General features: G+C 32.0%; 1 protein-coding gene across 1 annotated transcript in view; it reads left to right on the top strand.

The window, feature by feature from the left end:
• The window catches only part of LOC149539946 (glucose-1-phosphate adenylyltransferase large subunit 1-like), a 180,541-nt gene that overhangs the window by 132,776 nt on the left and 19,790 nt on the right, over positions 1-27,975 (top strand). The window contains exon 15 of the transcript XR_016356324.1: positions 27,088-27,174. The gene's annotated coding sequence lies outside the window, so the exon portion shown is untranslated. The remainder of the gene's footprint in view (positions 1-27,087; positions 27,175-27,975) is intronic.

Genomic DNA, 27,975 nt, shown 5'->3' with positions numbered 1-27,975 from the left:
AAGGATCAACCAACATACCACGAGAAGGAATACGAGCAACTCTAGCAGTGATGTAAAGAGGACCATTAGGTGCCTTAAACATATTAGACTAAATAATGCTAATGATAGGCTGTGTTTGTTTAGGATTAGGTGGAGAAGAAATCAAAGGTTGAGAGCCTAACTCAACATGATTAACCAGATGATTTGTTTCTTCTATCTTCTCATCATAATCAATATGGCAATAAGAAGAAGAAGGTAGATTAATAACATATACTGAGTGTGAAGGTAAAGGATTATTATAAATATGCAAATTCTGATTAGGTGATGCAATAGACTTATTTATTTTATTAACTTGAGCATCAACAAAAATAACCTTAGAATCAATAAGGTCCTAAATAACATTCTTCAAACCATAACACTTTGAGTATAATGACCTAGTGTTTTGATGCGGATCCTAATCAGACTCAGAGGTTTATTTGGTATAATTTCTCCCTAGATTATCTCTATGGGGGTTTGGGTTTAGCGTCCCCAAGACTAGGTCAAGGGGTAGTGCCTAAAATGCGTTAGCTGCTATTTTTCTATTGGATGACTTATTCTAGCCCTAATTTTGGAAGTGGTAAAAGGTTTTATAAAATGGCTTAAGGTTAGGGATTTCATAATGTAATGGTGATATTGTAGCTTCTTATGGTGGTATTGAGCTGTAAGGGATTGTGGATTGTAATCATTAGATAATAATAATATTGGACTTGTTGTTGGTGGACATAGCCATGGGATTGGGTGAACCACGTTAAATATTTGTGTTTTGTGTTCTCTTATATGCGATCTATTATTTTTTGATATTGGTTATATTTGCATTTAACTATTATTTTTGTTTGAGGTTAATCCTAGCAAGTGGTATCAGAGCCAGACTATTGTCATTTTTTATTTTTATTTTTTAGCCAGATCATCATCATTTTTTTTTAGTGATCCTTTGTAGGAAGGTCTCATGGTTGAGTGGGAGTGATGGAAGATGAGGGTAAGCTAAAGGTTGAGAAGTTTAATGGGAAAAAGTTTTAGTTATGGAAGATGCAAATGGATGACTATCTTTATCAAAAGGATTTAGGGAAGCCATTGGAAGGAAAAGCCAAGAAATAGGGAACTATGATAGATGAGGACTACAAGATTTTAGAAAAAAAGGTACTTGAAAGTATTCGATTATGCTTGGCACCATCAATGAAATTTAACATTAAAAAAGTGAAGACGACAGAATTGTTGATGCAAACCCTAGCAAAACTATATGAAAAGCCCTCTACTTCAAACAAGGTATTTCTCATGTAGTGTTTATTTAATATGAAGATGGCAGAAGGTGGATATGTTGCAAATCATTTAAATGAGCTCAATATTATTAATAGCTAGTTATCTTTTGTGAATGTCAATTTTGATGAAGAAATTAGGGCTCTCTTGATTTTGTGTTCTTTGCCTGAAAGATGGAATGACTTGGTAATGGCTATGAGTAATTCTGAGTGAGGAAACTTGTAGCAAAACCTTAGGTGGATCTACATGAGGAACTGCTTTGAATGTAGAAAGTAGAGATTGAATGACCAAGAGAGGAAGTAATTCTAGAAATCATGGGAAATCAAGAGAAAAGCCAAAGGGGAAGAGGTCTCAATCTAGAGGACCAAGAGATTGTTGGTACTATGGAAAACTAGGGCATAAGAAGAAATATTGTTGGACTCGAAAGAATAATGAAGGAGATAAACCAGAAGGGAACAAGGAGGAAAATGTGGTAAGTAAGAAATTTGAAGAGGATGCTTTGCTTCTTTCTTTATAAAGTAATGATTCATGAGTTTTAGATTCTGGGGCTTTATTTCATGCTACACCTCATAAAGGTTATTTTATTGATTATGGCCAAGAGAATTTTGGGCTTGTTTATTTGGGGGATAGTGAACCCTATCAGATTATTGGAAAGGGAAAAGTTAAGATTAAGTTGCAAAATGGGAATCATTTGCTACTACATGAGGTAAGACATGTTCCAAGGCTGAATAGGAATTTAATTTGAGCAAGGCAACTTGGTGTTGAGGGTTGTGTAGTTACTTTTAATGATAAAAATTGGAAGGTTTCAAAAGGTTCCCTTGTAGTGGAAAAAGGTGTGAAAGTAGGCACCTTATATCTTTGTGTAGGTCATACTATTCCTTCTACTTCGATTATTTTAGAGAAAAATGAATGTTCAGGAATAGTTGCTACAGTTGAGTAGGTAGAACAAACCAATATTGTAGATTCTGATACAACGCTATGGCACAAAAAACTTTCGCACATGAGTGAGAAAAGTATGAAATTAATTCATTCAAAAAAAGTTTTATTAGGTTTGAAATGTGTTAATATAGATTTCTGTGAAAGTTGTGTGTATGGAAAGCAAAAGAAAGTGAGTTTTGTGAAGAGTGGGAAGGAAAAGAAAAATTAGAAATTAGAGCTTGCACATATAGATGTATGCGTACCAGCTCAAGTATCTTACTTTTGTGTCTCTCATTATTATGTTACATTTATTGATTATGTAAGTAGAAAAGTATGGATTTATTTCCTTAGACAAAAATTTCATGTATTTCAAACTTTTAAGAAATGGAAATATTTGGTTGAAAATGAGACTAGTAAGAGATTAAAATGTCTGAGATTTGATAATGGTGGTGAATATTGTGTCATGAATTTGAAGATTATTGCTCCACTAATAGTATTCATAGACAAAAAATTATTCCAAGGACTCTACAGGAAAATGGAGTGGTTAAACACATGAATAGGACAATAATGGAGCGTGCAAGGAGCATGATGTTTCATGTTGGGTTTTCCTTAAACATGTGGGTAGAGGTTGTCCAAACTATTGTATATTTGATTAACAAAGGTCCCTCTACTCCTTTGGGTTGTGGTATTCTAGAGGAAGCATGGACTGGTAAGAAGGTGAGTTGTTCTTTTCTCAAAACCTTTGGTTGTGAATCATTTGCACATATAGATTCTAAAAATAGAACCAATCTTGAAGCTAAGTCAAAGAAATGTGTATTTTTTAGATATGGCATTGATGAATTTGGTTATAGGCTATGGAATTTTGAAAATTATAAAATTGTAAGAAGCAGGGATGTCATATTCTATGATAAAGTGTTGTACAAAGATTTGTTGCAGCAACATGAGAATAAAGAAAATGATTATGTAGTGTTGGATGATAATCCAAAAGATGATGCTCTAGTAGTTCCTCATGATCTACAACAAGCACAACAAAAAATACCACACACTCCAGTGAATTTTAGATGGTCAACAAGGCTAAGTAGACCTCCAAAAAAAAATTCTCCCTCTTTGTACTCTATTTTATTAACTGATATTGGTGAACCTAAGTGTTATGATTAAGTTGTGTAGGTGGATACAAATATTTAGTGGGAGGCTGCAATGAAAGAAGAAATGGATGCTTTACTAAAAAATAAGACATGCGATTTATGCAAGTTGTTTGTAGGTAAAAGGGCTTTACAGAATAAATGGGTTTACAGGTTGAAAGAAGAGGATGGAGGTAAGAAAAGATTTAAAGCCAAGCTAGTTTTAAAAGGATTTGCACAAAAAAAGGGCATTGATTTTGATGAGATATTTTCTCTTGTTGTTAAAATGACTTCTATTTGTACTATTTTAAGTATTGTGGCTACTGAAGACTTTCATTTGGAGTAGCTTGATGTTAAAACAACCTTTCTTCATGGTGATTTGGATGAAGAGATATATATGGCACATCCACAGGGATTTGAAGTCAAAGGTAAGGAGAACTTAGTGTGTAGATTGCAAATTTTTTTATATGGCTTGAAGCAAGCACCTCGGAAATGGCATCTAAAATTTGATAGTTTTATGCATGAGCATGGATATTGTAGGTGTCATTTAGATCATTGTGTTTACTTTAAGAAGTTAGATGATAACAACTACATTATTTTATGTTTATATGTTGATGATGTGCTTGTAGCTTGGTCTAACATGGATCACACCAAGGGGCCAAAAGAACAGTTAACACATTCATTTTCTATGAAGGATTTGGGGGTAGCAAAGAAAATCCTTAGTATGAAATTTTGGAGAGATAGGAAAAAAAAAATTGACATTATCTCAAGCTGATTATATTGCGAAGGTGTTGTAATGTTTCTCTATGGAGAATGCTAAAATTGTCAGCACACCTTTACCTGGTCATTTGAAATTGACTAAGGAAATGTGTCCAAAGACACAAGAAGAGGAGGCTAAGATGTCCAAGGTAACTTATGCTTTAGCTATAGGAAGCTTGATGTATGCTATGGTATGTACAAGGCTAGATATTGCACATGTAGTGGGATTTTTTAGAAGGTATACGAGTCATCCAAGAATTGAGCATTGGAATGTCATTAAATGGATTCTCAAGTATTTGAGAGGAACATCCAGTAAGTGTTTACATTTTGGGGGCTCTACTACTGATTTATAGGGCTATGTTGACTCAGATTTGGCAAGAGATATTGATACTAGGCAGAGTACTATAGGCTATGTATTTACTATTGATGGGGTATCAATGAGCTGGGTTTCTTAGTTATAGAAGGTTAATGATTTATCCACTATAGAGGCAAAGTATGTTGCTACTATAGAGGTAACCAAGAAGATGATATGGCTTTAGTTCTTCATGAAAGAATTGGGACACCCATAGAGGGATAATTATTTGTTTACAAATAGCCAGAGTGCCATTCATCTTGCAAAGAATTCTTCTCTACATTAAAAGACAAAACACATACAATTACAGTACAATTTCATTCGGTCAGTTTTGGACGATGGACAATTAAAGCTAGACAAGATACATATAGATGATAATCTAACATATATATTTACCAAGGTAGTAATGAAGGAGAAGTTGAACTCCTCTTCATCTTTGGTTGGTTTTCTAGATTGATATTCTAATGGGAACTACAGGTTTCATCATGCTATGATCAGTCTCCAAGTGGGAGGATATCGTTGTGAGTCTGATTAGTCTCCAAGTGGGAGATTGTTGTGATGTGGAGCCTAATTAGACTCAGAGGTTTATTCAGTGCAGTTTCTCCCTAGATTATTTCTATGGGGATTTGGGAGCAGCGCCCCCAAGACAAGGTCAAGGGGTAGTGCACTCCTTGTTGTAGTACAGGGTGGGGTCAAGGGGAAAATTTTTGGGGGTAGAGCCCCTAAAACAAAAAATGACCTTATATTGTAAAAGGCATTAATTGCTATTTCTCTATTGGATGACTTATTCTAGCCCTAATTGTGTAAGTAGAAAAAGCTTGTATAAAATGTTTTAGGGTTAGGGATTTCATAACATAATAGTGATATTGTAGCTTCTTGCAGTGGTATTGAGCTATAAGGGATTGTGGACTATAATCACTAGATAATAATAATATTGGACTTGTTGTTGGTGGACATAGCTCAGGGATTGGGTGAACCACGTTGAATCTTTGGGTCTTATGTTCTCTTCTATGCAATCTATTATTTTCTAATATTGGTTATATTTGCATGTAACTATTATTTTTGTCTAGGGTTAATCCTAACACTTGGTTGATGGTGATATTGATAGAAAGCATTAGAATCAAAAGACTTAGGTAAATGTTTACTATGCTCAATAGGATGAATAGGAGGAAGATTAGGGACACGTGCATGAATCAACTTACTCATCACCTTAGACAAATACTTAGATAATTGATTATACTAATGATTAGGACAAAATACAAAGGAAAAAGTAGTCATACCTCAAGATGTAGTAGCTACTTTATCATCAATTGTATTTGCAGATTTGATTTGGATGAAATTATTAGCTTTAGAAAACTTGTTTGGATTTCCACTAGAATCACTCATATCACTAGAAACATGAGTCATCGGAGTAGAGCGCTCAGGCTGACTAAATTGTAACTGGTAATGGTAAGTAACTATGCATAGATGTGGAAAGGAGGTATACTTAGTAAGGAGGATCTTATGCCTAATATCTTTTTGTAAATTAGAAATAAAGATGCATTGAATATCATGATCAGGCTTACAATGCATTAAATAGGTTAAAGAAAGTTGTGAACAAATATTATTCTAAAACCATTGAATGAAAGCATTAGTAAGAGTTTGAAAAGAATCCATAAGCCTATACTCGTGATAAAAATCACTACATATAGTCTGGAAAGTTTTAACATGAATAAAAAAATCACCCTTACCATTATAAGACTCAAGACAAGGTACCTCAACATGTTGTAGAATAACATCATGAATGATATCTATGGAAGGGGGATTAGCAACAACACATGTAGGAATATTGTACTTAGATTTAGTTAAATGTGTGAGTTGTTGTAGTAAAGCAGAGATAGTTTGAACCAAGGTACTAACAATAGGATCAGAAGAAACACTAGTAACCATAGGTAGACTAGATGGATTAGGAAAGTTATAAGAAAGAAAAGGTATATGTAAAGATGTCAGTGGAGGGTGAGAAGGAATGGGTAAAGGGTTTGAATAGGTAAAAGGAACCACATTATACAAAGGTAATGAAGAAGGAATGGAAGTAGGAGGAGCACTCATGGGAAGTGAAAGACTAGGAAGATGAACACTTAAAGGAGTGGAGACTAATGTAGAAGTAGTCATAAGAGGTGGAGCATAGGTAGGTATGCTTGAAAGAGTTGTAGAAATTGGGATAGAAGGTTCAACAGTTGTAGAAGGAGGAGGATATCCTAACTCTTGAGCATATTCCTTCAAAGGCTTGGCATGAGTATTAATAAGGTGAGATATACAACACAAGATAGAAAAGTTGTTGTCATAGTTATTAACAAGATTTTTAAGAGGTTCAACAAGAGCAATGCTATCAGGATTCTGATTTTTATGAGCAAGCCAAGTTTCTAATTTATTAAATTCATAAGAAATCTTCAAATTGTGGAGGAACTCTTAAAGCATCATCATCATGATGGGATGAATGAGAAGACTTATGGTCCATGATAGGATTAAGACCATGAGAAAAAAATGGGAGTATCATCACGAGTCCTTGGAAGAAAAGAGGAATTATGATCAAAAGAGCCCACAAGTCTAAAGCTTCACCTAACAGGAATGCTATAGGTTGAACTTCATGTAATTATGCTCATAAAAAGGGAGATCACAAAAGGAAACCCTAATGAGATCTAACCATGAAAATATAATAAAGAGAATAAAAGAGAGATATAACCACACACAAGATAGCTAAATCTAACTCTTAGAAGAAAGAGAATGAAGAGGCATACGTTGGGTTCACCAAAAGAAGGTGAAGACCCAAAATAAGGGAGATCTAGCTCCAAAGTATTAGAATACTTGTAGAATAACTAAGGGGTGGGGGGGGCGAATTAGTTATTCAAGGTCCAAATGTACAAATAATTTTTTTCACAATTTAGTGAACCCATCAAACATTCTTAACCATGGATGCATTCATTGTGTGTTAACCAAAACTGATATGTTACTGTTAAATCAACATGCAAAAATGTAAATCTTAAAACACAACATATCTATCAACACATTTGACACAATGATTTAACATGGAAACCAAATTTGGGAAAAACCACCAGTAACATGCTACTCCTTTTTCACTCTTCTAAAGTGATGCCTTGTTAAAGGCCAACCCTGTTAAAGGTTACAACACACATTGTTAAATGTGACCCGATTAAGGGATTTCAATCACCCTGTTAAAAGTGAGCCTTGTTAGAGGATTTAGGGCCATTAACTTGGAATGCTACCCTATTAAAGGATTTTCCAATGACTCTTAAGTCAACTTTACTCCAAAGGATTTACCCTATGCTAATACAATTGTTAGAAAGTAATAGTAGAACTTTGATTTGATACAACTTACAACCTTACTTGTAGATTATAGATCACTATTTAGTCCTCATCTCTACTTGGCTTACAATCTTTGTAGCTCTAACAACTTGTTCACCCTTCAAGCATTCATCCTCATTAAGCTTTCTTGCTTAGTTCACCATTGCCTCATTAAGCTTTCTTGCTTAGTTCATTCATGGATCTGTATAATGTTTGATTAACCTTAGTTAAATCACCATTCTTTGATAACTTGAGTGTTGTTACCATAGGTGTACTTACTGGTTTTGAATCCTCAAGTCCAAATGTCCTCAATATTGCCTTGACATATTTTGACTAAGTGACATATACACCATATTTCATTTGATAGACTTGTAATCCCACAAAGAATTTGATCTCACCAAACATTGACATTTCAAACTCTCGCTTCATCTAATTTGCAAAATCTTTACACAAAGCATCTTGTCCTCCAAATATTATGTCATCAATAAATATTTTAGATAATAATATACCTTTGCCTTTATCTATCTTCATGTACAAGTTGTTTTTATCATTGGTCCTTTGAAATCCATTCTTAATAAAATAAGTATGAAGTCTCTTATACCATGCTCTTGGTTCTCGTTTCAGTCCATATAGGGCTCTGTGCAGTCTACATACCATGTTCTTATTATTCTTATCCACAAATCCTTCTGGCTATTCTATGTAGACTTCTTCTAATATACCAATCAGAAATGCAAACTTGACATCCATTTGATAGACTTTGAAACCTTTGTATGTAGCATAAGCAAGCATAATTCTTACTCCTTCCATTCTTGCAACAGAGGAAAATGTTTCACCATAGTCAATTCCTTCTTCTTGTGCATACCCTTTGCAAAATAGTCTTGCTTTATTTCTTGTTACTACACCATTCTCATCTAGCTTGTTTCTAAATACCCATTTTGTGCCAATTACATTCTTGTCTTTTGGTTTAGGAACTAGACTCTAAGTCTTCTTCTTTTCTATCTACTGAATTTCTTCTTCCATAGCCTTGTACCAGTCATCATCTTCCAATGCATCTCTCACTGTCTTAGGTTTCTTCATGCTTAAAAAACATGATTCACTTCTCAACCTTTTTCTTATCATTGGCCTTGCATCTTTGTCTCCAATGATTTGATTTGCAAGATGCTGTCTTTTGACATATTTGGATAGTCTAGGCTCAGTTCTTGTGGCTTCATTCTGTCTCTCAGCTTTAGTATCACTGTGTGAATCTCTGTCAAGTGTTTCAACATCTCTTCCATGTGTACTAATCTCAGAGTCAGCTAATGCATTTTCCTCATTCTACAACTCAGCATCTAAATGCAACTCAACATTCACAAGATGTGACTCGACAGTTATTGAGAATTACTATTGGTTTGCTACATGATTTGTAGCATCTTCTTCAGTAGGCATTCCTTCATAGTAGTATACAAATGACTTGTAATCTTCTGGTTCTTTTGTAGGTTCAACCTCATGTGCTTCTGTAAACTCATCAAAATTCACATTTGCACTTTCTACAATTTTGTTAGTGTTAATATTTAAACACTTGTAAGCTTTACTTCTTGTGGAGTAACCAAGGAATATACCTTCTTCACTCTTTGCATCAAAATTTCCACTCCTAACATCTTTAATAATATAGAATTTTCTTCCAAATATCTTAAAATATTGCACATTAGGTGGATGACCGTACCATAATTCAAAAGGTGTTGAGTGACTACCTTTCTTCACTTGCACATAGTTCAAGGTGTATACAGTAGTACTTATAGCTTCTCTCCAGTATTTTAGAGCAACATTTTTCTCCATCATGAGTGTTCTAGCACAATCCATTATAGATCAATTTCTTCTTTCAGCAATTCCATTTTGTAGAGGGGTCCTAGGTGCAGATGTCTATCTCTTGATTCCTCTAATATTACAAAACATCTCAAATTCATGTGCAATGAATTCATCTCCTCTGTCTGATCTCAAGCATTTCAAACTCTTACCTATTTTTTTCAACTCTTGCCAAGTACCATTTAAACATTTGAAGAGATCTGATTTCTATTTTAGAAACATAATTGTCATCATCCTAGAGTAATCATCAACAAACAATATTATATACTTATCTCCTTTGTAGCTTTGCACTTCAATAGGTCCACACAAGTGAGTATGAACGATTTCAAGTATTTCCTTAGAGGTATAAGTTTTACTTTTAAAGCTTGACTTTGTTATCTTGCCTAGCTGCCATTGTTTGCATATTATATTTTCTAGTTTCTTCAACTTAGGAAAACCTCTAGCTCTTTTCATGTTATTGATACTAATGAGATTATCAAAGTTAACATGACATAATCTCTCGTGCCAAAGCCATACATCATCAAATTTTGCAATAAGAGAAGTAACATCTTCTATATCCAAATAGAACAGATTACTTCTAGTTTGATCACCTTTTCAAATCAAGTTTCCATTTGTATCATATATCTTGGCTGATTTATTTTCAAACTCAACTTTGCACCCCAAATTATTTAATTGTGACACACTTAACAAGTTATAATTCAATCCTTCAACATAATAAGCATTGCCACATGAAATCTTGTCTATGAGTTTGATAGACCCTTTTTCTTTTATCAAACATGGTGCATCATTACCAAATCTTACACTATTTCCATCATAATAGGTTAAGGTAATGAACTTACTTTTGTCTCCAATCATGTGATGCGAGCATCCACAGTCAATGATCTATTTTTCATTCTTGTTCACACAAGTCATAAGTGCAGTTGCCTCATCCTCATTTGATTCATGCTTCATTACAACATATACCACTTCATCATAATGATCATCGGATTCATCCATAGTATCCTCTTTAGCAATGTAGCACAACTTCTTTCCTTTGTCCCTGTAGTCTTTGTTTTTATCATCTCTCCTGCTCTTGTATTTGTCACCACTTTATGGTTCTTCTTCTGTGGACATCTAGCAACAATATGTCCAACCTCATCACAATTAAATGAAATGATAGGTAATTTACCTTTGAAGTTGCCTCAATGAGGGTGATGGATGCTTTTGGAGGATAAGGATTTTCTCTCAATGAGGGTCTCCTAGGGTATCTCTTGTGTCACATTTTTGTGGGTATGTTGTTTACTCTCTTGCATTTGGATTTTAAGTGCTTATTTATTTCATATATATTATGGGTTATGTGGAAATGGTATTGTGTTTTCTTGTAAGTTTCCTTACACTACATCCTTGATCTTCAATATCTAATTGCAAAATAGTTTCTTATTCTTTGAAGTTATCCAAAAAGGGTATCTGAATCTGCACTATATTTTTCCTTTCAAAATCTACAACTTGCAAGAAAAATTGTTTGTTTTGTTGATGAGGTGTTTTCCTTAGTCAAACCCAATTTTAGGAATTAACCTTGAAATAGAAATAATTGAAATGCTATAAATGTAAAGTAAATGCTCAAATTCACCTTAAAATAGTAGGATATCTCAACCCAAATGCAATATTCTCACTTTACCAATTAAATGGATCAAGAGGATGTTAATATAGAAGGAGGATGAATGTAGAATTCCTTTCTTAATGATAAGCTCCATTATCACCAATGAAGGAAGCTAGATCTTGGAATTTTGTGTCATGAACATGGAAGAGATGTTGAATCCAATAAATGAACTCATTGAATCTCCTTAAAATCACCTTGATTGCAAGAGATCTCCTCTCTAATAGCTTGCAGAAGGATCTCCTTGAATTCTTGAATGTGTATGCTCATTTGGATGGATTCATTATATATGTGATGGATTGAAGATCATGGAATCTAAGGTGAATAAATGATCTTATAAAAGTCACAAAATAAATATTCTCTTGTATTAAATCTCACTAAATACGTATTAAACCATCATTAAATTGAAGTGCTTCCAATTTAAGATAGTATATTTATCCCCCATTTTAGCAATAGTATGGGCTCAACCCAAACTCTTGGTAGAGTATAGTAGAAGGCATGTGATAATCCTATCATAATGAAGGAGACAAAGAATACATCAAGACCCCAAGGGATTGAGTCTTTGTTAACTCCAAAATCATAATAATAGAGAAATTACTGGCTGAGAGAAGCAAAGAAAGAAGGGGTTTGATTAATTCTTCCAATGATAAATGTGCATCTCATTGTGAATCACACATACAAAAAAAAAAAAATTGAGAATGTGTTACCTGTGTATAGGATTTAGCATGTATGAATTTGAATGTGTTACCCATGTATGGGATTTAGCATGTGTATTTGAATGTGTTACTCATGTATGGGACTTACCATATTAATAGTGCAAAAGAAAGAGATACCCCATCCTAAGGATGCTCACTTCCTCAAGGAATCAAAGGTGTGCATGGAGAACACTCCCTAAAGAAAGTAGAACTACACCAAAATGGCAGAAAGGCACATAAGATTAATGAAGAAGAGTCTTTTTGGACTACCATCATGGAGACCAAAAAGAATTGGTGCTACCATATCATAAATCCAAGTGGAAAAACACAAGAGCACATTTATGAACATTGGCATGTGTGCAACATTAAATGCAACTACATATAGAATAAGTGGAGATATAAATAGAAGAATGATAGAATAGTTTGATTCATTTATCACCTTGCATCAATGGAACAACAAGGGTCATTTATAGAAATCTAAAAAATTATATTGAAAAAAAAATACAAGAGAAGGATGTTACAACAGGAAAACACAAAAAATATACTGTGCTAGAGATATCACTCAAGGGCATTACTTACCTCCTCAATCTCAGTTTGCATCATTAAAGAAGGTGGACAACTTGCAAGAGAAGCAACATCTGACACAATGAGAATAATAGTGAGGTTTGAATAGGGACCCCATTGAGACTTGCTATGTTTAAGACTAGATGTAAGTGAAAGTTTTTTTGAAAGCATGTTAGGAAGATCATTATCAAGATTAATAGTATCATATTTATATTATTATTAGAAGAATTATATAATGTATCTTCTTCATCAAGATTAATAGAAATAGAATCCAAAATATGAATATTAGGTTTATCTACCTCATCACCATGGTTAACTCCCTCCACAGACATGGGTTGGTCAAAGGAGGGAGAAGAAAATAAGAAACATGTAAAAAAATTTCAGTTCTATTTTGGCACTTCTTTTGATGATCACAAGCATGTCAATCATGTTTAGTCTTGCTAGAAATTGGTTGTGAAGAAGAAGGATCAAGAGAAATAGTTTTCCTTCCATCTTTCATCAAGAGAGTAGAAGGAATCATGGTAGGTTGAGATGTAGGAAGAGAAACCAAACTAGATAGCGCATTGGATGTAGGAGGTGGTTTCTCATAAGAAATTCAAGAATGTGAAGAAAGAGGTCTAGATGGCATAGGCAAAAGACCACAAGTAAGATCCTTAGGCATACTCAACTCAACAATTTGTGTGTGCTTGTAAGCTTGATATGATTGGAAAAGATAATTAGGATGAGTAAGAGGTGTAGTAGGAATAGATGGCCAAAAGAAGTAAAGTGTAACACAATTCCTAGGACTAGAATGATGATAAAGACAATGATTGATCATCTCAATCTCACCACCATGAGGGGACTTGATGCATTTATGAATACAAGAAGTAATGGCTTTCATGAAAGTTAACTAAGGTAAACCAAACTTCACTTGGATTTGATCAAAGTGGAAATGATAATAAAGGAAAGATTCACCACTTTACCAGATAATTAGAAAATAAAAGAAATTAAACCATGAGGTGGATACAAGAAACTATTACGAGTTTGAATCCAAGTATCAGTTGAAGCATAAAATTCATGGTGCAACTGCTTGGAAAAAAGATGTTCCTCGATAATGACACTAACCATGGAAGTAAGATAAAAAATACAACCATAAGAAGGATACTTAGCAACCCTAGTAGAAATATAAAGAGGACCATTAGGAGAATTAATAGTTTCAAAATCATCAAAGGTAACAGTAATGTCTCTACCACACGTAAGGGTGGGTTTAGGCTTAGGTTAAAATTGAGGTTTAGATTAAATGTTAGTGGTAGGTGGAGGTATGCTCTCCATAGTGTTAATGGTATGGTCATCCTCTTTCCTCATTTGATCATAGGAAATGTTCATAACAGAGGAAGAAGAAGTTTAAGCACTTGTATTAGTAGTGTGTTGAGGAAAAGGATTGGTGTAGATTTGAAGATTTTGATTAGGAGGTTCCATATATTTGTTCCCATTATCATGATTATCAATAGACAAAGAATTGGAATCAATCAAGTCTTGAATTTTATGTTTCAAGGTATAACACCATTCAGTATCATGGCCATGATGATGATGATATTTTTACTTGAAAAAATCCTCTACAAGCTACCAAGGATTATTTTGATGAAGTTGTCATTGCTAGAAAATTGTATTTTAGAAGACAAGAGGTATTGAAGATATAATTAGAAAATGAAGAATATTATTGGCACATAGGATAGGTTATCAAGATAAGGGAGATGATTATTGGAATGAATGGTGAAAGGTTTTATCGATGAACAAAAAAGGAAGAAAATAAATTTGAGGTGACATTCATTATTTTAATGTTAAGGTTTATGGAAGTTTGAAGAAGAAGATTAGGGAAAGAAACTATAAGAAGGATAAAAAGGAAGGATCAAGTATGGATAGATGGATGTAATGAATAAGAGAAAGCATACATGTCATGAACGAGTGGATATTGGTATAGACTAACTAAGTAGAGATCAGGAGAGGAATGGAGTAGAATAGGATCTAACAAGATTTGGGAGAAAGCATATACAAGTCAAAATTTCTTGTTAATTCATTCCTAATAATTTAGCAACAAGATTGTGAAATCCCTTAACTAGGTAGTCACTAATCGGACTTAGGAGTTCTAGTTTGGAACTTATTATAAATCTCTTAATCAGGTGAACACTAAGAAACTGGGATAGAATCTCCTAATAGAGTAGTCTTTAACATGATTTTTAATACTCCTAATAGTGTCTCCGTCACTCCTAACATGGTAAAGTCATTCAAAAGGTAACAATTATGTAATCTCTTAATTGGGCACCTTATTAATGCAGTGATGAATTGTGGGTACTATCCCCACCATAGTTTTTTCCTCTAACCAAGAGTTTTTTTTGAGACCAAAATACCATGTTATGTGTAGAATGTTTATGAGCTTGAATTTGTTACTTAGTTTATCAACATAAGTTATTTTAGTTATTGATGAAGGCTAAAATAGTCATCGATACATGCAAGTTTAAGTTTCAAGATTTAGTTATGGAGGTTAAAAGTGAGTATTATATGAGTTACAGATTCATACCCCCACCTTGTCCCTTACCTAAATATTTCCAAAATATATTGACAAAAGGCTTTGTAATCAAAGTGTGGACTTGATGTTGTAGAAGGAAGAAGCAGTCTAATAGGAGGGACTGTAATAATATTAGCACTTACTAATCTTCCCATAATAGAGTGCAAACACTTGAAGAGAGGATTAAACTTACTATTCATCCAAAAAATAGAGGAAGAAGTAATGACATATTTGGATGCAATAACTACTTGTTCATCTACTGTATTCATGGTTTTGTTGATCTTAGCAATGTGTTAGGATCCTAGAATTTTTTGTTCATAGGTGTGACACCTCTAATATCCCCCTCTAATAGTGAAAATCAGTATTAAATAATAGACATCTCTATTTGAAATAATTAAATAATTCATTAAAGAATAAAATGATTATTAGATTAAACTTCAATCACTATATTTACCATCTAAAATTATTAAGTACTTCATTATAGAATATATTCAATAACTAATTAACTAAATATATTGGTCAAATTGATCATCAAATAAAAAACTAAATGTTTATTCAAGAATAAATCTATCTATCTATCTATCTATCTATCTATCTATCTATCTATCTATCTATCTATCTATATATACATATATATATATATATATATATATATATATATATATATATATATATATATATATATATATATATATATATATATATATATATATATATATATATATATATATATATATATATATATATATATATATATATATATATATATATATATATATATATATATATATATATATATATATATATATATATATATATATATATATATATATATATAATATTAAATTAAACTAACAAAAGGAATAACCTACTTATAAACCTAACCTAATGGTCGGTCACCATAAGACTAACAGAACAAGACACAACCAATCAAATGGGGTATGCATACTATATAAGTACCACATTGACCAAAGAATGGGGGATACATAATAAAAACTTGGGAATTCATAATCTAAGATAATAAATGGAACCCAGACAACTTGCAAGAGTTAGTGAAATGATAATGTCAAATCCATGGATTTCACCACATCAGATGTAAAATAGACTGAAGAATGAGATTAAAAGAGGAGATGGAATAACATATTAAATAGAAGGAGGGATTACAATTAAGATATCTCACTCACATGTTTGCAATTTGAATTTATTGTTTGCAAGAAAAAGCTAGTGAATTTATGGTTGCATATCTGGAAAATGCTCCCTGAGACCTTTCAAAAAAATTGGGTTGACCTAGTTATAGTGTCCCAAGAACATAGTGACTTTGTGGAAAGGTGTCTGGATACTTCTCCTCTAAGTTGACTTGTTCAAAAGGCTTCAAAAAGAAAAATTGTTTCTAGGTTTTCTATTTTATATAGGGATCTGTAGATGGAATCTCGTAATATGGTCCAGATCCACACTTTAAAAAAAAAACACACACCTTCCTCTACACTTTTCAAGGTAAATATTTCATTTCAACTTTTAGTTTAAACATAATTGCATGTCTAAATTGGGTTGTTTACATACATTTAATATCTAAATTTTTTTAGCATGAATGTTGATGGTATTCCTTTGGGGGAGTATCCTAAGCATTGGTGAGCATGTGGCATGATTGACATGTTGTATTCATGACTATGTTTGTCATTGATGACGGCATAGTATGGTTTCTATAAAGACTAGCAGAGTAGCAGACAAAGATCATGATCATAGGGACACATGTTTGATGTTTAGGTGAAGTGCGATTAAGGATATGTTTTACACTATGTCTTGAGGACAAAGTTAAGTGTGCATGAAGTAAGTTGAAGACATGCAGAAGATATGTTTGATTTATAGAGAGCAGTATAGAGATAGAGTACCTGATAAGCAATTTTTGATGAATGGATTGTATCTCCTCATAGAGATAGAATCAAGATATGCAAAGTTATACAGTGACAAAGGATAGTTTGATTATGATGCCGAAGAGTGCACAAATCTTGGAGTCACATATGTGAGAAGTTGTTAAGACTGTGAGTCGATAGTGTTGTGTGATTATGAAATAATTAATTATCTTAATTGGTCCTATTATAATTAATTAGAAATGCCTCAAGGCTATCTCAAGGATTTTTTTTGAGAACAATGTATAAAGGAACGATATTTTCCTTCTACTAAAGTGTGTTAGTGTTATCAAGTACAAAGTATACGAACAAGAGTAGAGTGTTTGGAAAATGTGAGTAAGTGATCCAAGGGATTATTGGATGTGAAGTTGGTGATCTGGTATCAAGATTAGAAAGAGAAGAAGTTCAATTGACAAGATAGAGGAAGAGGAAGGAAAAGTATAGTTCATTTCTATTATTCTACAAGGAATAATATAGAGATCATTTGGAAAGTGGGTTCATTGTTCTTTCCCCTAAAGTTGTTTGGATAGTGGGTCCATCTGCCTTCGACAACTCCTCCTAGGGTTGGAATCTCTTAACAGGGATTCAAAGTCCCCTAATAGGGACTAATATGTACTAAATGTATTCCATAGAATCCTAATAGGGTCCATCCTCTAACAAGGAATATTTATATTAGTACATCATATTGTGGTTACCATCCCCACTAGGGTTTTCCCTCTGATCAAGGGTTTTCCTAGTTAACATATCTGGTATTATTATCTATGAGTATCTTGTTATGGTTGCTGATTATATTGCTCATATGGTTAAGGATTAGTAAGGTTGATAATTGTGATAATAGTTGTATAATAGATTCACCCCTCCCTCAGTTATATTGGTGGACTTTATATTCTAACAAATTTACATTGCACTTTTTACTTAATCAATTAGTTCAATATCATAGAAAAGAAAACACATATTTATTTACATAACATGCCTTTTAGTAATTCAAAAGAATCCCTTCCTCTATTTGGGTCTTGTTAATCTAATTCAGATTCAAAATGGATTGTGCTTGGAAATCATCCTTCTCCCCACAAACATTTCAATGCTTTAGCATGAAAAGTGGAAGCCTAGGTCCTATTTTATCTTGTTGCATTTTCACCAAAACACTATACAATCACCATGATTTTTTGATCTACCAAATTATCTAGTAACAAGAAGATGGCCTTCTTATTTTAGTGTTATACAAAAGAAGAAATTAATCAAGGAAATCTCTAGTTACAAATGGGTAGATGGACTCTTCTTCAAATACTTCGCTAGTCATGTTCTCTAACATTGTTTACAAGAAAAAAATGTTTATGACATTAGATGATCATGTCATGGTGGAGTTGTCCATTACTTCATATGAGAACAATTCACAAAATCTTGTGAGTGGGATATTTTTAGCTCTCCATAACCAAAGATATTTCTTACTATTTGAAACATTGTGATGAATGCCAACATATGGAGAGGTCAACACCAACCATGAAGATGTCATTTCAGCTTAAAGTCATCTTGGAACCATTTGAAAAATTGGGAATAGATTTCATTGAACCTATTGATCTCCCTTCTAGAGGAAATAATCATATCTTGGTGATCATAGATTATATTACCAATTGTGTATAAGTAAAATTTGTACCTATTTCTCATGAAGATAAAGTTGCAAATTTATTGTACATATACATTTTACAGATTTTTAGAGCTCACAAAGAGAAAGTATCATATCAAAGGTTGCAATTTATGTCCAAAATGATGTAGGAGTGACTAAAAAGATACCAAGTGGCCCATAGAAATTACTCTCCTTACCATTCCCAAGAAAATGGTTAGGTGGAGGTAACTAATAGGGAACATGGAAATATTCTAATAAAAATGGTATCATCAAATAAGTTGTATTGATCAAAAATGTTAAGAGAAGTAGTTTGGGTTTATAACACTACATGGAAAACCAATCCTGGATTCACTCCTTATGAACATGTCTCTAGAAAGTATCCTATAATGCCCATAGAATTAAAATATTAGACCTTGAGAATAGTTGTAGAAGTTGGAATTTCTTTATCAGATGTAGAGAAAGCTAGAATTGAACAATTGAATAGGTTAGATGGAATGAGGATAGAAGCATTGCTACATGAAAAACTGATTCAGCAATAGAGAAAGATTTGACATGACAAAAACATCAAGATCAAAAACTTTCAACCAAGAGATTGGGATACATTATGATTCAAAATTGTAGGAATTCAAAGGTAAGTTTCATACCCAATGGTTAAGCCCTTATGAAATTGATCAAGTATATTGAAATGGTGCACTTCAATGAGTTCCAATTGATGGGGAGAATAAAAAAAGTTAGTAAATGGGCATAGATTGGAATTATATCATAAAAGCCAAAACAAGGAAGAGTTTTTTGCAAGAATTAACTCTAGGATAGAGGATTTCACCATAGAAGACATTTCCTATGTTAAAAATATCTCCATAGTTTCAATAGGAAGAAGTAATAAAGAAACTAGATTGAAAACTAGATATGGACTTCAAATTTCCAAAGAAATAAAGGGGGTTGATTGAAAACCATAAATGGTGATCAACTCTAGGGGGTTGAAAACTAGAAATGGTGGTTCATTACCTTAGACAAGTTGAAAACCATAAAAGGTGACTTGTCTCTATTATCAACACACAAAAACACTCCTAGTAGCTCATGAAAATTTGGCAATAAAGAATATGAAAGAATACAATATGATTTTTTCTAGAGTGGCTCCTAATAAGTCAAACTTACACCAAGAAAATATTTTCATGCATTCTTAATGTTAGCTCCTGATTGATGACTTAATTTGCAAAATCAAGTACAAAGGATAATTATTAGTTAAACTTCGGGAAAGGTACAAGTTACTTGTATTTTATTAGTTTCCATTCTCTTTGCATGATTATTTTGATATGTCATTAATAAACTTAGACAAGAGTTGAAACTTCTATTTATTTAGTAATTATTAGTTGAAAAGGTGAATCTTGGAGTAATATTTTGTGAAAAATGTTAGTTATTAAATGCTCAATACAATAAAGTACAATTTGAAAGGGAAACTAGCTTTTCCATGAATACATCTATCTTAGATTGTGTGTTGCCAAATTCTATGGATTTCATCATTAGACAAATGCCATGTTTTTACATTAGTGGAATTGATGTAACAATACTTTCAAACTAAGGGAAAAGGAATCAAGTGATGGAAGGTAAAGGATAATTACTAGCAGTTGTACGTTTTTGTACATACAACAATGAGCTGATAGGTGATCAGATTTCACTAACTATTAACCCTTAATAAATCCTAATACTATTTGTTAAAAAATTAATTAGTTTAACTATATCTCTTTCCTCACACAAATATTTTATTTAAATTAAGAAATATTTATGTATTTAGCATTCTTAAAAACTCCTTGATATTTTAACATTTATAATCAAATTTTAGTTTTTTTTTTTGAATTTCACATGCAAATCATTTACAATTTATAATGAAATGTTCTTTTTAAATTTTTTTTTAAATTAATCAATAATAAATTTAAGAATACATTTAAAACATGGAATCAAAATAGATATAAAATCTTTCTAGAATTATTTTAGTGTATTAAGTAATTTTAGCTCTAACCTTAAATCAACCCTTAGTAAACCCTAATATTGTTTTTTCAAAAATTAATTAGTTTAACTCTATCCCTCTCTTCACACAATTTCTTCTTCTTCTTAAATTGTGACATGTTTATCTATTTATCATTCTTAAAAATTCTTTTATTTTTCTAAACAATTATACTCTTTATATATTTTTAAAATTTTAGTATTAAAATATATTCTTAAAATTTGAATAATGATGAATTTGACATTTGTATTCAAATTTTAGTTTTCTTTTTTTGAATTTCACATGCAAATCATTTACAATTTATAATTACTTTGATTTTTTTTTTGAATTAATCAATAAAAGTTTTTAGAATAATTCTAAAACTAAAATCAAAATAGATGTAAAATCTTTCTAAAATTATTTTAGATAATATCTTTCTAAATTATTTTACATAGCATCTTTCCAAATCTATATAATTTTTAAATAATAAATTTAAAACTAAAATCTAGATAGAAACATAATATTTCTATAAATTTCTAGATATATTTAAACATTTCTATAATTTTTTATAAAAAATCTTAAAATTTGAAAACAAAAATAAATTTGTTAAATATCATTGCATAGTTTAACGACATTCATTCCAATACTGAAATCAGTAGAGGATGGCAAAAAAACATAAAATGCAAATGCAAATATACCATGAACAATATAAAGAGCAAGCAATATTCATTTCTGAGACAAGGAAATTTATGAAACTTAAACATAATTCATTACAATGGACCACAATGGACACCATATCTGTTAGGAAATGTGCAATCAATTTTTTTAAAACTATAAAGTTTTTCCTTTTTTTAGTAAGAAAATCCAACCATCCCAATGAAATTTTAGGAGGTCCTCAAATAGGGCTTAAAAACTCTAATAAGAAATTGCCTATAACTCTAATTGAAAAATGTAAAATGCTATCTAATATCCCTTTACAAGGCTTTGATTTTGACTTTCAAGGAACTTGGCAACAAGAGACGTGAGAGCAATAGTAATGGGGACACGCATGGGAAAAAACACCTTGTTACATAGAAGTGCAAGCATCAATGTTCCAACACCTGATATTTCTTTCTCAATTTGAATTGTGCACCCTCCTTCTAAAGTCGGTCATTGAAGCAAAAAGAACTAAGAAATTCAAGCAAAAATAACTAAAATTTATGATATAGCATTCAAAAACTCATCACATAGAGGAACAGATGCATAGGGACTTGAACCCTTCAAGCCATTACCATAGTAGTAGAAGCTTTTAATTAGAATGGACAAATGAACAAATTGAAAAATTCAAATAGTTGCCTGAATTTAACATGTCAAGCTAAAACATTTGGCATGAAAAAGGAAAAAATAGGCAAACTCTAAGATGAGGGAAAATTAAAAGAAACAAGTATAATATTAGAAATAGAAATATTTAGATCAGGATTAATCACCAAAAAACTATAAAATCGGCTAACAATTTTCTGGTGAAAATTAGCAAAAACTGGGAGCAAAGCTCCCACATACAAGCCTATCGGCTTAAATATATTTGTTTGAACAAAATTATTTCCTTTTCAAACAAGATTTTTTTAAAATTTCTCATTCTAGTCACTTCATTGCCATACATTTTCTATTCTACAATTTCTCCAAAATAAATTGCATTGTTAGTAAAATATTGCTAGATGGGGAAGACATGAAAAATAGATCCAAAGAGACTAGACCTAAACCTAGAATCTGAAAGATTATTTTAGAGGGTTGGATGGGTAGAATTTCTAAGAAAATATGAAGGTTCCGATGAAGAAGCTCTAGTTCAAGAATTTGTACAAAACTTCCATGTGAATGTGATGAGGGTAAGAGGTGAAGTTACCCCTATCAATGTGTGAGTTCTTAGTGATGTTTCAAAGATACCAATTGAAAGGGAACTAATTTCAAAAGGAAAAATCAATTTAGAGGAAGTGATAATTCACTTTTTTAATCCTTAAGAGGATATAGAGTAACCTACATTGATGAGGCACAAGGAAAATACCAAATGAGATAGCAAACAGGCCCTTGGCCAGCTATACAAAACATTGATAGTCTAATTGATTAAATATTTCACCTATAAAGTATAGAATGATACTGTAACCTGACCTTAAAATGTTGTTGCATATCCATTACCTTGAATATAGGCTAGTGGTAAGAATGAACTTACTTGCATTTCTATTTTCTCAGCTAGTTGTGGTGATAAAAAATCAATAGTGTGTAATAAAGTATCATTTATTTAAGAATCACTTAATGAAGAAACAATTAGGAGAAGAGGGTTGGTTTAGGTTTCTATCTAGAGAATGTAGCACCAAGTGACCTAGGAAATCACAAAATGTGACTCTCTTGAAAGGAAATGAAAAATTAATTGAAGATAGGGGAATTGTTAAAAAACATAGGTCACAAAGGCTTAGTAAACTATGAGGAAAATATGAAAGAAATCATTCCCCCATGTCTCTACAACAATAAAAAATTTGAAACATGTCCTCCAAAATCTCGCTCTTTACCCACATCTCCTAGTCAATTAGCATGGAAAGAGGAGGAATTAAAAGAATTAAACTTTGATCATGTTGACACTACTAGAAAAATAATTGTGGAACAAACTCAAGAGGGGACTCCACAAGAACCCCCTCTTAAGAGTTGTGTTAATGAAGAAAATATTTCCCCCAAGGCCTCTAAATTGCAAAACCCAGTAAAAGAACCAAGTTTAGTTCCCGTGCTCCTATAATGATCATATCATAAATCAGTTCTAGTGAAAGTAAGGATTTTTTTTTTTGAAGAGGAACATGAAGACTTTGATAGCCCTTTAAACTATCCTTCTCCTATACATTCAGAATAGGAAGATGAACGAGAGGAAAATTTTTCTAGAAGGGAAGGAAAAGAACTTGTGGAAGATGGTTATGAATTCCCTACAACTACTCTCAAAAGAGGGAAGAAAGAAGAAGAAAGCAAAATGATATAAACCTTTATTTTATCTAGAAAATAGGCTAAATTAAAAGAGAAAAATGATAGAAGGAATAAATTGTAAGAATTTTTGAGAAAACAAGAAGAATAGTCAAAATTAAAAGCTCATGAAATGTAAACTATCGGTAGGGAGAAAGAAAAAGAAATTAAAAGAATGAAACATGAGTTGTTGAATAAAGAGATGTTTCTCAAGTAAGCTACCCTATAGAGGAAAAATTATGAGCAATAAATTAGAGCATTGTAGGATAAGATAAAAAATAAGGAAAAATGAAAAAGGAAAAAACCAACACTTCTGTAACCCATGTGTCTCCAAGACATGTGTCCCTTACTTCTTTAAAATATAAGTAGAACAATGAAAAATTAGAAATGGAGTTGGAAAAGGTTAAGAAAGAAAATATAGAATCAAGATTGAGAATTTGGTTCAAATAGCCTATATGGTTATTTCTTAAAGAAAACTAGCAAGCATATATTCCTTATTTTTTGAGAAAATTTTCTATTATTATGAAAGGTCAACCAAATTTAGTTAAGAAGAAAATTGGATAATGATATTGATTATGAGTTCATGGAAGATTATATTCATAGTCATCCAATAGTGAGAAACTTTGGGTGTGAATTATATCTCCTTGGCTTTCTTTTGGGCCCACATGTTCAATGACTCTTGAATTTATATGTTGGTGAAGTACAATTATGATCCTTTCAAGGTAATTATGAGTCTTTTAGGCCCACATGTTCAATGAATCTTGAATTTATATGTTGGTGAAGGATGGAGAGATAGAGAGTGGATCAAGGTAGACTTGGGTTGCCAATAAGAGATAGATATCCAAAGACAACCCCTTTATACACCAAGTTGAGAAGAACAACCCAGATCAATGTAATTGGCCATCTTTATTTAGCCAAATTAAATGATAGTGTTTGAGAATTTAGGGTAGCTATGAACCACTTTCCTTACATATCTCTTAAAGGAATCAAAGAAAGGTATTCATCAATTCCAAGGCAACTAAAAAGAAGAGAACCCATGTCCCCTAAAAATTTGAATTGAAGCTTAACTAGAGAAAGGTCAATTTGTAATGCCATTGAAGAGTATCAATACATATGGATTGGCATGACATTCATAAACCCCTTAATTATTGTTCGCCCACCAAGACTAAATGATCCACATAGGCTTGATGCAGACATGTTATCCTCATGGAGGGAATTAGTGAAACAATGGAATGGATATCAACCACCCATGACATACACCAAATATAACTTTGGGGTGTTAGATTTGGTGGAATATATTGAACATGAAAGTCGTGGAATACCAAATCCACCATGAGGGCATGGTACACAACATGAAGGGAAGAAATGATGGGCATGAATAACTCTTTTTAATGATTATCTTTTCTCTTAATAAATAACCTTTAAGTTGTAATTATTTAGTTAAATGGTAGTTTAAGTACATATTTTTATTGTTTCATGCTCATGTTAGAAAATTATGTACAAAAATTGAAGTTGATACATATATAGTAATGGATTCTTTATTTATGAATATTGTTGTTTAATTTATGGATTACTCTAATAAATACTTTTAATTTGAATTATATCATATTTTATGGAAGTATTTCTCAGAGATTAATGAAGATTGTTGATTTATCATGGATGGTCTATTTTTGAATGATCAGTGTCAATTGTGAATGAATCATGTTTGTTCTTGGTGAGGAATTTCAATTCATGTTCCAGTTCCATATGTCTATTTCTCTCTTAGAGTTTAATTAAGTGTTGAGTCATATTTCACAAGGACATATGTCTTCCACCATTTAACACTTGTTCTATTTTTTATAATGTAACATATATAACTCCTCATTGTCTCATCACAAAATTAGTTAAACACTCTCATGAGAGGGAATGGTAGTTTTTAAATTCAAATAAGGAATATTCTATATATTCCAACTAGTTAGTGTATATGAGCAATGTTAGTATGCTAATAGAAACCAAATTTAAATAAAGCTTCTACAAACTAAACAAAATTCATAAACTTCAAGATAGACTAAGATGAGCTCTCAATTGAGAATATGAGCCATTAATGGGCTATCTCAATGAGAAGCTCTCTTGTTGAGTAGCTTTGTCTAAATAGATAGGATGTATGCTCAAGCTTATGCTTCAAAAAGGGCTTCAAATGGAGTTGGAATTTGGGTGTGAGTGTATGGTTTTGATGTAAAATGTCTTCTTAAAATGGCATTATGACTTTACTTCATGGATTGTGTTATTTTGCAAAGGGGAAAGATCCAATTTATAGGCAAGAGGCTTGAGGGATTGAGGGCTAATATGCAAGGATGAGAAAAAGCTCATGGAGGGCTCAGATTGCATGAAACGAGAGCACATGGATTGTGCTTCCTTATAGCCAATCAGGGAGTGACACATGTCACAGGGTGAGAGGATGGAGGAATGGGGAAGGATGAGTCAACAAAGGAGGCTCAAGGGATAAAATCTTCATAAAGACCCTCATAATGGCTTGTAAGAGCAATAAAAGGGCTTGGAAGAGTCATTTATGGCCTAGTGGGCTTCATAAAGTTTTATGGTTGAGATATTTTGAGGGAGATGAGAGAAATTTTGACTTGGGCTTGATTAGGAGGGTTTTAAGCTTGCTTAAGATTGTGCAAATGATTAGAGGATGGATTAGGATGGTTTAGGATTAGCTTAGGGATAGGCAAGTGGATGGCATTTAATGAGGGTGGGTGAAGGAGGAGATATTTGTTAACTTTGGCTTGGGTTAGTAAGTCTTAACACATTTTTAGGGAATGTGACAAGGTTAGGAGGGGATTAGGATTAGGTTTAAAGACATCTTCTAGAAGAGTCTAGACTTTGGATGAGGATAAAGACTTTCTAGAATAGTCTAGAATTTCCTAGGATGAGGATGAAGACTTTCTAGAAGAGTCTAGAACTTCTTAGGATGAGGATAAATTAGATTTTAGGAAATAAATGAAGTTTTATTTATTTCAAGGGTTTGGGTTGAGGAGATATTTATTAAAACTTTTTTAATAAACACGAGGATTAATATTTAATCTTAATTAAATATTTTGAGTTGGGATTAGGGGTAGGAAATGATGGGATTAGCCTTTAATCAAAATTAAAGAAGGATTAGAAGATTTTGGAAGAGGTTAGTGGTCTTAAGGAAATTGGCCAAGTTTTGGGCAAAAAATAAATTTTTTTATTTATTTTGAGTTTTTTGGTCAATTTATTAATTAAATAATTAATAAATAAGGAAATAATGTTTAAATAAGATTTAAACATTTTTGGGAGGGATTCCTTAATTAAATATTTTTAATTAAGATAAAGGGATTTAATGGCATAAAAATAATTAATTAATTAATTAATGATGATGTCATCAGGAATTTTTTAAAAAATAAAAGTACTTTATTTTCTAAAGGTTTTTAGGTGTCTACAGTTAGTTTTTGTTTAGTTAGTAGTTTTTGGTAGAAACTTTCTTAGATAATTCAAGAGTTAGTTATTCATGGGTACTATAATTTGAATCACATTATATTTTGTTTGGAAGATTATTTTCAACGCAATTTGAGTTGATCCATGTCTAAGTCAAGGGAGATCCAACCAAAGGAAGAGCATGGTGTGTTTAACTGATGAGGTGATCTCTTTATTGTTCATCTATTACTCTTGCATTTCTTACTTTATCAGATTTCAAATTTACTCTATTGAGTATGAGATAATATTTCATGAAGGAAAATATATTAACAATAGAATAATTATTGTTTACAAATATTCCATTGTTAAATTAATATTCTTTCACTTTGTTCACTTGAAGTTTAGTCATTATGGATGAATGGTTTCTAAATAAAGAATATAACTTGTTTGAGTAACAAAGCATATATAACAAAGGTTCCATGTATAAGTAGGAGTACTTAAATTTCAAATTTTTTTTTTTGAAATTCTACAAAAGTAACTAGAGTTCATTTTCAACAAGAGTAAAATAGGATTCATTTTGCAAAAGTAATTATGATTTACTTTTTTAGTAATCTTTCAAATTGAATGAAAGGATCTTCCACATTGACCTACATTAGCTATGTTGAGACAGGAATTCAATCTAGGTTCTTTTTATATTTGGATTTCCAACTTCCATAAATTATGAGATTCATTTAATGCACACAAGATTAAGTTGAGATAGGAAATCTCCTAGTGGCACTTATAGGAGTCAAGAATTGATGTTAATCACTATTTTAAAGTGCAAAACCCCCCAAAATTCTTGTCACTCTCTACCAAATATTTATAGTAGGAAAAATTATAAGCACCTTGGTCAACAAACTAATTGAAACTAAATAATGGAAGTTATAATCACAATGACCTTGCACATCTCCAAGTCTTCAATGCGAATGGAGGAAATATCCACAAATGTAACAGATCTAATTAATACCAAATCATGGAGAAATTG

The sequence above is a fragment of the Cupressus sempervirens genome, chromosome 9, assembly GCF_028749045.1.
Source record: "Cupressus sempervirens isolate cs-2001-9-10 chromosome 9, ASM2874904v1, whole genome shotgun sequence".
Lineage (NCBI taxonomy): Eukaryota > Viridiplantae > Streptophyta > Pinopsida > Cupressales > Cupressaceae > Cupressus > Cupressus sempervirens.
Note: the sequence above shows the minus strand (reverse complement) of the source record. Positions and strands in the feature narration are given on the sequence as shown.